The sequence below is a fragment of the Solea senegalensis genome, unplaced genomic scaffold (assembly GCF_019176455.1).
Source record: "Solea senegalensis isolate Sse05_10M unplaced genomic scaffold, IFAPA_SoseM_1 scf7180000017010, whole genome shotgun sequence".
In the NCBI taxonomy this organism is placed as follows: domain Eukaryota; kingdom Metazoa; phylum Chordata; class Actinopteri; order Pleuronectiformes; family Soleidae; genus Solea; species Solea senegalensis.
Window position 1 is genome coordinate 1 of NW_025322195.1, and position 7,909 is coordinate 7,909.

Here is a 7,909-nt window from a genome sequence, read left to right on the forward strand (position 1 = left end):
CGGAAGCTAAGCAGGGGCGGGCCGGGTTAGTACTTGGATGGGAGACCGCCTGGGAATACCAGGTACTGTAAGCTTTTACGCTGCTGCTGCTGCTGCTTCCTTACAAGAAACATGGGCTCGCAATTAAATTGACGCACAGGCACGGGTTGATGTCTTTCTGGTTTCAGCTTCGCTTTGCTTTTCACAGAAAAAAGAGAATGGTGCACAGTTCCTGGTGGCACTGCAATAACAGGTCAATGCAAGGAGTGAAGAGAGCAAGCCCCAGTTTTCACCTCCCACTGCTCAAAAATGCATTTAATATTTAATCCCCATATAGAGGACATATCAGATATTAAACTGATAAGACCAGATACTACACTTGATCTTAGCCAAAAGGCCGAGAAGCGATGGCCCACAGGTGTCTGGGGCCAACCCAAGATCTTGGCACACAAGTCAGTTGTTGTGGTGCCATGTGTTTAAGGGCGCATAACAAAGGCTGCTGCTGCTGCTCACCTCCGCCCCAAGGTTGACCTAAGTGCACCTCTGAGCCTTGACAGACAGCTGCTTGACATTTGACACACTCAAAGGGCGCAGCCTTACAGCAAAGCCCACCAAAAATAACTTAAACTCTTGAACGTCCCTCTCCACGGAAGTCTTTAGTAAAAGGCGAAAGACTTGTGCATTTTGAAGAGAACCCAGAGTCAACGTAGCCCCTGTCCTGGAGAGCAGCCGAGGAGTCTATCCGCCGGAGTCACCACAGTCTCGGTCGGCCGGCCGGCCGGCCACCTTGGGACGGCCTTCCTTCAACGTTTTTGCTTAGTCGGCCAATAAAACGCCCAGATTTGACTGCATGTTTGGAAGCGCTTTCCTACTGTGGGTTATGGCGGCTGCGGTTTTCTATCGGTCGCTGAGGGGCTGTGGCACATTCACAAACTCACTGGCGGCACGCACCTCCAACATTTATTGGTGGAGCGATGAGTGCATGAGCAAAGCAGCTCAGTGTCACACTGGGCAGTACAAACTGCGGGCATTTCCCCACCTCATCCGGGCTTCTGAAATGGTGAGTTGCTCCTGGCATCACTTCAACATCAGGTCACTGCGGGTGAGCAAGAGCAAGCGCCAAAGTATTAACCCTTGGCACATGATGGCCGCAGGATCCATCTCCAACAATCGAGTTCTTCTACAAAGAGTTGGGAAAGGGAGCGTGACATTTGCTTTGAGCTAAAAGACAACACCCACAACCATCACGTTACTAGCAACTTGGAAAGACTGGGGAAGTTGCGCCGCAAGGACGTGAGAAGTTTGGAGATGGGCACACAACGTTGAACTTCGGGCGGCTGACCTTTGCTTACAACGACATCATCGGGGGAAAGCGCGGACGCAGCACCCACTAGCAAAAATTATGCAGTCAAGACTCCCACGTTTGGGGAATTTGCAGGGGTCAACACAGCCGGAGTGCAATGGCTGAGCCTCGCCCTGGGTGAACCGCCTTCTTGATCATGGTATCTCCCCTGCCAGGTAAGTATGAGGGGTACTCGCCAAACACCGGGTGGCTCTTGCCAGACACAGCTCTTTGGCTGATGGTGCTGGAAATGAAGACAATCCGGGGCGATGCGCGGCTCAGTTTGCTTTCGTTAAACGCTTTTATGTTCCAACTTCAACCTCCAGCACACATTGGAGAGGAAACACTCGACCTTTTTTACTGGCATACCTGGCTGGCGTTTCCTATATATTCAGCAACAACTGGACATGACGGCACCAACAGCCGCTTGCCCATCTCGGTGTCGCTTCCCGATACTGGACTAGAGTGTAGCATGTGGTGGAGATAAAGGCTGAAGTGCGGTGTGTCCGAAAGGCTGACTTTTGAGCCCCGCCACGCGCAGGGGGCCTTGCCCAGTCCATAAAAGCAGTCTGTGTCCCCAACCCCCCGGCTTACGGCCATACCACCCTGAGCACGCCCGATCTCGTCTGATCTCGGAAGCCAAGCAGGGTCGGGCCTGGATAGTACTTGGATGGGAGACCGCCTGGGAATACCAGGTGCTGTAAGCTTTTACACCGCTGCACGCTTTTACACTGCTGCTTCCTTACAAAACATGCCCCTCCACGAGCAGGAGGCCTTGCCTGGTCTCACCGGAAGGCACTCTCTGTCGCCAGCCCTGCGTACGGCCATACCACCTGAGCACTGCTTGATCTCGTCTGATCTCGGAGAAGCTAAGCGGGAGTCGGGCAGGTGTGCTGGATGGGGCAGCCTGGGAATACCAGGTGCTGTAAGCTTTTACGCTGCTGCTGCTGCTGCTTCCTTACAAGAAACATGGGCTCGCAATTAAATTGACGCACAGGCACGGGTTGATGTCTTTCTGGTTTCAGCTTCTCTTTGCTTTTCACAGAAAAAAGAGAATGGTGCACCGTTCCTGGTGGCACTGCAATACCAGGTCAATGCAAGTAGTGAAGAGAGCAAGCCCCAGTTTTCACCTCCCACTGCTCAAAAATGCATTTAATATTTAATCCCCATATAGAGGACATATCAGATATTAAACTGATAGAACAGATACTACACTTGATCTTAGCCAAAAGGCCGAGAAGCGATGGCCCACAGGTGTCTGGGGCCAACCCAAGATCTTGGCACACAAGTCAGTTGTTGTTGTGCCATGTTTTTAAGGGCGCATAACAAAGGCTGCTGCTGCTGATCACCTCCGCCCCAAGGTTGACCTAAGTGAACCTCTGAGCCTTGACAGACAGCTGCTTGACATTTGACACACACACTCAAGGCATGGCCTTACAATAAAACCCACAAAATAACTTAAGCTCTTGAGCACGTCCCTCTCCGGTCTTTAGTAAAGGCGAACTTGTGCATTTTGAAGAGAAACCAGAGTCAAGCGTGGCCCCTGTCCTGGAGGAGCGAGGAGGAGTCTATCCGCCGGAGTCACCACAGTCTCGGTCGGCGGGCCGGCCGGCCACCTTGGGACGGCCTTCCTTCAACGTTTTTGCTTAGTCGGCCAATAAACCGCCCAGATTTGACTGCATGTTTGGAAGCGCTTTCCTACTGTCGGTTGTGCGCTGCAGTTTTCTATCAGTCGCTGAGGCTGTGGCACATTCCTTGCTCACTGGCACACCTCCAACATTTAGTGGTAGGCGTGAGTGCATGAGCAAAGCAGCTCCGTGTCACACTGAGCAGTACAAACTGCCGGGCCATTTCCCACCTCATCCGGGCTTCTGAAATGGTGAGTTGCTCCTGGCATCACTTCAACATCAGGTCACTGCACGGAGTGAACAGAGCAAGCGCCAAAGTATTAACCCTTGGCATGATGGCCATGGATCCATCTCAAACAATCGAGTTCTTCTACAAAGAGTTGGGAAAGGGAGCGTGACATTTGCTTTGAGCTAAAAGACAACACCCACAACCATCCCGTTCCCAGCAACTTGGAAAGCCTGGGGATGTTGCTCCGCAAGGACGTGAGAAGTTTGGAGATGGGCACTGCGTTAAAACCGGTAGGCGACAACTGCATACCTAGCGACATCGCTCGAGGCGGACGCAGCACCCACTAAGCAAAAATTATGCAGTCAAGACGCGTTTGGGGGGTACGAAGTCAACACAGCGGTGCAATGGCTGAGCCTGCGCCCTGAATTGAACCGCCTGCTTGATCATGGTATCTCCCCTGCCAGGTAAGTATGAGGGGTACTCGCCAAACACCGGGTGGCTCTTGCCAGACACAGCGCTTTGGCTGATGGTGCTGGAAATGAATAATCCCAGAGGCCAATGCCTTGACTCAGGTGCTCGTTAATGCTGTGCTATGTTCAACTTCAACCTCCAGCACACATTGGAGAGGAAACACTCGACCTTTTTTACTGGCATACCTGGCTGTCGTTTCCTATAGATTCAGCCACAACTGGACATGGCGGCACCAACAGCCGCTTGCCCATCTCGGTGTCGCTTCCCGATACTGGACTAGAGTGTAGCATGTGGTGGAGATAAAGGCTGAAGTGCAGTGTGTCCGAAAGGCTGACTTTTGAGCCCCGCCACGCGCAGGGGGCCTTGCCCAGTCCATAAAAGCGGTCTGTGTCCCCAACCCCCCGGCTTACGGCCATACCACCCTGAGCACGCCCGATCTCGTCTGATCTCGGAAGCCAAGCAGGGTCGGCCCTGGTTAGTACTTGGATGGGAGACCGCCTGGGAATACCAGGTGCTGTAAGCTTTTACACCGCTGCACGCTTTTACACTGCTGCTTCCTCACAAGAAACATGCCCCTCGAGCAGGGGCCTTGCCTGAATCCACTTAAAGGCCAGTCTCTGGCAGCCCCTGGAAACTACGGCCATACCACCCTGAGCGCGCCCGGTCGTCTGATCACCGAGGAAGCTAAGCAGGGTCGAGGGCCTGGATGAGCACTTGGATGGGGAGCCGCCTGGGAATCCCAGGTGTAATAGCTTTTTACGCTGCTGCTTCCTTACAAGAAACATGGGCTCGCAATTAAATTGACGCACAGGCACGGGTTGATGTCTTTCTGGTTTCAGCTTCGCTTTGCTTTTCACAGAAAAAAGAGAATGGTGCACCGTTCCTGGTAGCACTGCAATACCAGGTCAATGCAAGGAGTGAAGAGAGCAAGCCCCAGTTTTCACCTCCCACTGCTCAAAAATGCATTTAATATTTAATCCCCATATAGAGGACATATCAGATATTAAACTGATAGAACAGATACTACACTTGATCTTAGCCAAAAGGCCGAGAAGCGATGGCCCACAGGTGTCTGGGGCCAACCCAAGATCTTGGCACACAAGTCAGTTGTTGTGGTGCCATGTTTTTAAGGGCGCATAACAAGGCTGCTGCTGCTGATCACCTCCGCCCCAAGGTTGACCTAAGTGCACCTCTGAGCCTTGACGGCTTCAGCTGCTTGACATTTGACAGCTGAAGAGCAGCCTTACAGCAAAACCACCAAAATAGCTTAAACTGAGCGTCCCTCTCCACGGAGTCTTTAGTAAAAGGCTGAAGACTTGTGCATTTGAAGAAACCAGGTCCAGCTAGCCCTGTCTGGAGGCAGCCAGGGGTCTATCGCCCAGTCACCACGGTCTCATTAAGGCCCGGCCCGGCCCGGCCACCATGGACTTCCAACCCAACTTCCTTCAAGCGTTTTTGGTTTGTCGGCCAATAAACCTTAGGTGACTGCATGTTTGGAAGCGCTTACATTCTTACTGTTGGTTGTGTGCTGCAGTTTTCTATCAGTAAAGCTGAGGCTGTGGCACATTCATAAGCTCACTGGCACCTCCAACATTTAGTGGTAGGCGTGGAGTGCATGAGCAAAGCAGCTCCGTGTTTGCTGAGCTAAAGGCAACACCCACAACCATCACGTTCCCAGCAACTTGGAAAGACTGGGGATGTTGCTCCGCAAGGACGAGAGAAGGTTGGAGATGGGCACACAACGGTGAACTTTGGGCGGCTGACCTTTGCTTACGACGACATCATCGGGGGAAAGCGCGGACGCAGCACCCCACTAGCAAAAATTATGCAGTCAAGACTCCCACGTTGGGGGAATTTGCTGGGGTCAACACAGCCGGAGTGCAATGGCTGAGCCTCGCCCTGGGTGAACCGCCTTCTTGATCATGGTATCTCCCCTGCCAGGTAAGTATGAGGTGTACTCGCCAAACACCGGGTGGCTGTTGCCGGACACAGATCTTTGGCTGATGGTGCAGGAAATGAATAATCCCAGAGGCCAATGCCTTGACTCCAGTTGCTTTCGTTAATGCTGTACTATGTTCACTTCAACGCAGCACATTGGAGGAAGCCTTTCGACCTTTTTTACTGGCATACCTGGCTGTCGTTTCCTATAGATTCAGCAACAACTGGACATGACGGCACCAACAGCAGCTTGCCCATCTCGGTGTCGCTTCCCGATACTGGAAGAGAGTGTAGCATGTGGTGGAGATAAGGCTGAAGTGCAGTGTGTCCGAAAGGCTGACCTTTGAGCCCCTCCACGCGCAGGGGGGCCTTGCCCAGTCCATAAAAGCAGTCTGTGTCCCCAGCCCCCCGGCTTACGGCCATACCACCCTGAGCACGCCCGATCTCGTCCGATCTCGGAAGCCAAGCAGGGTCGGGCCTGGTTAGTACTTGGATGGGAGACCGCCTGGGAATACCACGTGCTGTAAGCTTTTACACCGCTGCACGCTTTTACACTGCTGCTTCCTTACAAGAAAGATGCCCCTCCGCGAGCAGGGGCCTTGCCTAGTCCATAAAGGCAGTCTCTGTCGCCAGCCCCTCGGCTTACGGCCATACCACCCTGAGCACGCCCACTAGCGAACCAGGAAGTGTATGCTACAAACATTTCGAGCACACGGCTCCTTTCCTCAGCCTGTATTCTTCCCCTTTTTCTCCTCCTTTCTGCACTTCTTTTCCCTTTTCTCATCGTGGGCTACTTCAGTTTACTGGTTTTGTTCATTTTAAGGACTGGTTTCCCCCCCCCCCGACAGTGTTTTCCACACTGTGCGGGGGCGCCTTTTGTTGAACTTTTTTTTTCTCATCATGGATGGACCTCAGAACAACGACCTCACCAAGCAAAGAATCATGGCAAAGGAGATAAAGAACACGGAGAATGGAGACAGAGAAAAGAATGATGGAACCCAAAGGAAGTATGAGAAGGAGCTGACTTTACAAATAGAATTGACGGGAACAGAAAAAGTCCCAATAATGGAATTATTGAAATGTGTGCGTGGACTGTGTGGAGGTTTGATTGCCTGCCGCTGTATTGGAACGGACAAATATGAAATAACAATGACAAACACTGTTGGGAAAAGCAGATTGCTGGATGGATTCAAAATCGGCACAACCATAGTTATGGCAAAAGAGCTAAACAATGATGAACTGGTGGTCTCTTTTCTCACTCTGCCCGCGTACATCTCAGACCAGGAAATAATTGACAAGCTGCATGGCTGGGGAGTCTCTGCAATCTCTCCAATCAAGAGAAGAATGTGGCCTGGCACAAACATCGCAGATGGGACAAGGTATGTGAAAGTCAAATTTAATCAGACAGTACAATCCCTGCCTTACTCTGCTAGATTTAATACTGCCACTGGTCCCGAATACTTCAGAGTGTTACATGATCGGCAAGTGAAAGTGTGTCGAATGTGCCTACAGCCTGGACACATTCTTAGAGAGTGTCCTGAGTTTTGTTGCCATAAATGTGGAGTCCAGGGGCACTATGCAAGAGAGTGCCATAAAGCTGTGAAAAGGTGTGAGCTGTGCCACAACAACATGGAAAATTGCATTTGCAATGAAAGTGAACCGGAGAGCATAGCAGAGTCAGAGTTGGAGAGGGAGCAGACAGAGGGAAGCACTGAGGACAGTGCAGGAGAGGAGGAGGCAGAGCTAGCGCCTGCGGAGGTACGCACAGAGTGTGGTGTAGAGAAAGGGCCCCCTGCCCAGCCGCCCCGAGCGGAAAAAATAACCACTAATGTGGAAACCTCTGGAGAAAGCCTTCCGGAAGCGCAGAATGACGAGGCTCAACCAGACAATGAAAAAAAAGTGGCTGGAGCTGAAAAGCTCCAAGCCAGAGGCACGAGAAGCACCCCAACCGCAGAATCTGCGCCACTCAGTCCTCCCCACTCTGAAAAAGAGCCAACAGTTTCTCCCTCACCAAGTGCTGACTCTGATTCGGAGATGGACCTCTCGGTAGTGTCCCTGGCAAGAAAACGAAAAATACAGACAAGTCCGGTAAAACAAATAAGAAAAAGCAAAATAGAAAAAAATGAGTGTGATGTTTAATGCCACAATAATACAGCTCACCCTTCTCATGGCCCTGCTTCTCTCACTGAATGCCCGTGGGCTCTGCAGCAGAGAAAAACTACACAAAGTCATCAATACTACCAAATGTGACATCTTGCTGCTACAAGAAACAAAATGGTCCTCATCTCCTGTGAGCATGATAGGAGGGTTATGGGAAGGGAA

The 7,909-nt window shown here is 51.7% G+C and overlaps 9 non-coding genes and 1 pseudogene across 9 annotated transcripts; 3 read left to right on the forward strand and 7 right to left on the reverse strand.

Moving 5' to 3' along the window:
• Nucleotides 1-195: 195 nt before the first annotated feature.
• Nucleotides 196-388, reverse strand: LOC122763729. Its single transcript, XR_006359335.1, has one exon. It is a non-coding gene; the product is annotated as a U2 spliceosomal RNA (small nuclear RNA).
• Nucleotides 389-570: 182 nt separating this feature from the next.
• Nucleotides 571-683, reverse strand: LOC122763730. The gene has a single exon (XR_006359336.1). It is a non-coding gene; the product is annotated as a U5 spliceosomal RNA (small nuclear RNA).
• Nucleotides 684-1,342: 659 nt separating this feature from the next.
• On the reverse strand, nucleotides 1,343-1,505 carry LOC122763725. The gene has a single exon (XR_006359332.1). It is a non-coding gene; the product is annotated as a U1 spliceosomal RNA (small nuclear RNA).
• A 404-nt stretch (nucleotides 1,506-1,909) lies between these two features.
• On the forward strand, nucleotides 1,910-2,028 carry LOC122763723. The gene has a single exon (XR_006359330.1). It is a non-coding gene; the product is annotated as a 5S ribosomal RNA (ribosomal RNA).
• A 346-nt stretch (nucleotides 2,029-2,374) lies between these two features.
• On the reverse strand, nucleotides 2,375-2,566 carry LOC122763728. Its single transcript, XR_006359334.1, has one exon. It is a non-coding gene; the product is annotated as a U2 spliceosomal RNA (small nuclear RNA).
• Nucleotides 2,567-3,502: 936 nt separating this feature from the next.
• LOC122763726 lies at nucleotides 3,503-3,650 on the reverse strand (annotated as a pseudogene).
• A 403-nt stretch (nucleotides 3,651-4,053) lies between these two features.
• Nucleotides 4,054-4,172, forward strand: LOC122763731. The gene has a single exon (XR_006359337.1). It is a non-coding gene; the product is annotated as a 5S ribosomal RNA (ribosomal RNA).
• A 344-nt stretch (nucleotides 4,173-4,516) lies between these two features.
• LOC122763727 lies at nucleotides 4,517-4,708 on the reverse strand. Its single transcript, XR_006359333.1, has one exon. It is a non-coding gene; the product is annotated as a U2 spliceosomal RNA (small nuclear RNA).
• Nucleotides 4,709-5,434: 726 nt separating this feature from the next.
• On the reverse strand, nucleotides 5,435-5,598 carry LOC122763724. Its single transcript, XR_006359331.1, has one exon. It is a non-coding gene; the product is annotated as a U1 spliceosomal RNA (small nuclear RNA).
• A 400-nt stretch (nucleotides 5,599-5,998) lies between these two features.
• LOC122763732 lies at nucleotides 5,999-6,117 on the forward strand. The gene has a single exon (XR_006359338.1). It is a non-coding gene; the product is annotated as a 5S ribosomal RNA (ribosomal RNA).
• The last annotated feature ends 1,792 nt before the right edge of the window (nucleotides 6,118-7,909 follow it).